The sequence below is a fragment of the Corylus avellana genome, chromosome ca3 (genome assembly GCF_901000735.1).
Source record: "Corylus avellana chromosome ca3, CavTom2PMs-1.0".
NCBI lineage: Eukaryota > Viridiplantae > Streptophyta > Magnoliopsida > Fagales > Betulaceae > Corylus > Corylus avellana.
Window position 1 is genome coordinate 743,782 of NC_081543.1, and position 3,104 is coordinate 746,885.

A 3,104-nucleotide genomic window follows, 5' to 3' on the forward strand; every position below is an offset into this window, starting at 1 on the left:
TGGGCTTGTAATTGATCATTATTGAATTTTGATCAAATTGTAATTTTAATTGCCACATCATTCTTGGAAAGATTCAAGAGGAACACAAAAGAGACTCCTATAATTACTTGAAAAACTTCCAGCATCTTTGATCTTATGGTAGTTGGTTTTTGTTGTGGGCGGTTAGCCCATTTGTATCTGACAGCTTGAATCTGCAGTTCTCGTGAAGGGAAGTGCATGATGGCTGGCCTGGAAGAAAAAAAAAAAAGTGCATGGTGGTTGGGCCGTATCGGTAATGGGCTGAATAGTTGGGTAGTTACCAATTTACAATTGCTTACAAACAAGAGAAATCTGAAAATCAGAGAGCAATCAATCCCACTTGAATCCAAACTTCAATTCCGGGAGGAATTACACTTGAACAAACAAAAACCCATATTTCAAAACGACATTAAACACCTAACTATCATATAAAAGAAAGAACAGACTCAAATTAAACCCAACCAAGCATAAACCTGATAAGATGGGAGCTAAAGTTACCTGGACAGAGAACAGTTTCAGTGGACAGCTATGGATTCTTCAAAACGAAAACATCTGCAACACAGACAACACAGTGGACTGCCTGCCACATTGTAACAACTTAGCAAAAGGAGGAGAGGATTCTCTTGCGGGCTGCTGCTTTTGCGTGCTTGAAGTTGGACGGTGACTTATGTTTTCCTTTTTTTTGTCGGCTCTTGATTTCGTTGTTGATTTCGTGTGGGGCTTACTCTGCGCCTCTTTGATGTGCATGAAATTGTTTTCAGGTAGTGAAGCAGCAAAAACTTCACACATTCACACACCAAGCCAAGAGACGTCTCATCTAAAGAAGAATATTATATTATTATTACTTTCAAAAAAAAATTGCCTGTTAAACTGACCAGTAACTATAAGAGACTGTTGCTTACATTTCCACCAGTAAGCAAACTGAAAAATGGATCTTCCTTCACACCACCATTGGTTGTGGCGGGTAGTGGAGGATTTTTCACATCCACCATCAATGCTGGAGGTTTTTTCACTGAGACAAAAGCTACTTTTCTTGATCCAGTGTTAATTTTCAAAGAATTTGACAACTTTGAGTCTGCAAGCAAACCACCTTCCTGCAGGAGTTTCTTGCTAGGGATAGTTGTTGCATCGACAAAACCATCTCCTACGTCTGTACAACCTTCGACTGCCTTCCCTTTGCCAATCTCCATGAAAGGGTCTGCCAGCAAATCAGTCTTGTCGTCCTTGATGTGTGATGGACCTTCTTATTTGGTCTGCATCCCCACTATCGGGAACAAGTTCATCATCTACAAAAGAGTCATCACTTGGTAAAAAATAATAGACACCAAGACCCCCATTAAACAGCAGACAGGAGAAAACCAGCGGTTTTGAGGCAGTGATAGATTAAATTATAGTGTAGGTTTACAATGTACTACTATGTTATGGGGCATGTTTTATGTTTACATTGTAGTGCTTTATTTATGTGGTTCTTATCCTACCAAATAGATAGACATAAATGGAGATAGAGATTTTCAATCTGTTAAAATCCAATTGGACCCAATCTAGGACCTAAACCAAATAAATCCCTGTGGATGGGGGGGATAAGGAATTCCTTTTGACTCTTATCCGTGGACTCCCTCTTTAGCAACAAAATTGGGCAGAGTTATAATATGGATGGGGATTACCAGTCTTGAACTTAGATCTACGAGTATAATTTTAATTTTTGTTGTGCAGATCCATATTATCTAAAAGGAAGCACCAGCTGTTAAATTATTCAATAAAGCCACATTTCACCAAATGAATATCCACATTCACGAGTGGCATAGACAGCCACTGTTTAGTGATGACTTGATGAACAAAATAGACAGCAATATCAAACTTACTACATCAGAATACGAAAAGCATATGAATGAACCAGGATACTCTTTGCCCCATAGGTAGTTGTAAGGCGAGTAGAACGTGCAATTACACCTGAAGCTGATTTTTCTAGAAAATAAAGGAGGAAAGAGGAGGCGGGGGAGTTGAGGGAGGGGAGGAGGGGTGAGGGCGAGAAGAAGGCCATGAAAATGCTTACCTCCAAGAAAAGACTCAATACTTTGATACTTTACAGTCAACGCTCCTAAAGAAGCCTCTCATTAAGATCACCTTCTTGATCACTTCCAGTCTTGCTCTTATGCATTCTCTCAAGTAATATAAACTTATCTGATTTCCATACACACTCTAGGGTGACAAATTCCTCATTGGTTGGATAAAACTCCCTGAAGACCTGCATGGGTCATAGCAAGACAAGGGGGAAAAATGAAAAGAAAATAAAACAAGAAGCCAACTTATAAACAAAAAGGCATCTAAAAGAGTCAAATATTGACTAGGAGAATTATTAGAACCTAAAGAGGTGCAGACCAACCTCAATTCCTTCCTGGTTTATCTTTATATAGTGCTTCTTCTGGGAGAGATAAGAAACCATGTTGAATACTGAAACAACATCAAGTAATATCTGTACAAGAAACACAAATAAAAGTTTAATTGGAAGAAACAGCTTAGTTCCATGCTTACAGCTGGCAGCTCCAATACAAATCTAACAACTTAAAGACTCCTTAATAATGACCCATTACTTTAAACGGTTATAGACCCAAATATCTAAAATCACATATTCCTAAAGAATCACATATTCCTAAAGGATCACAACTCACAAGGATGTTTTTTTTTTTGATAAGCCATCATTTTCAGAAAAAGAGGTCATCTATAGATGGGTAACATTTATGTCTAAAGTTTTGTCTAGTTTTTATTTTATTTTATTTTTTTAAAATGTATATATAAGCTATTGACCCTAAAAGGAGAGGAATGAAAGATTCAAACTAATAACCTACGCTTTATGATGAGTGATTTTCAGCCGATTGAGCTACCCCTTGGGATTAACATTTATGCCTAAAGTACTAATGTTCTTTAGTTGGGCAGCTGGGATCCTTGCCTGACACTCCAACCTAGTTTCAGTTGATTTCGTTTTCTAAATGCTGCTGCAAGGTATTGCCAATGAGGTTTACCTCAAATGGCACTTTCTCCCTTTGTAGCAAGGTGGAGGGTGAGTTCTTGGGTTCAAGTCCCACTGT

The 3,104-nt window shown here is 38.3% G+C and overlaps 1 long non-coding RNA gene across 1 annotated transcript; it reads right to left on the reverse strand.

Moving 5' to 3' along the window:
- Positions 1-272: 272 nt before the first annotated feature.
- Positions 273-2,489, reverse strand: LOC132176424 (uncharacterized). The gene is made up of 4 exons (XR_009439522.1): positions 2,402-2,489; positions 2,072-2,263; positions 921-1,304; positions 273-835 (listed from the first exon to the last, which is right to left on the reverse strand). It is a non-coding gene; the product is annotated as an uncharacterized LOC132176424 (long non-coding RNA).
- Between the last annotated feature and the right edge of the window lie 615 nt (positions 2,490-3,104).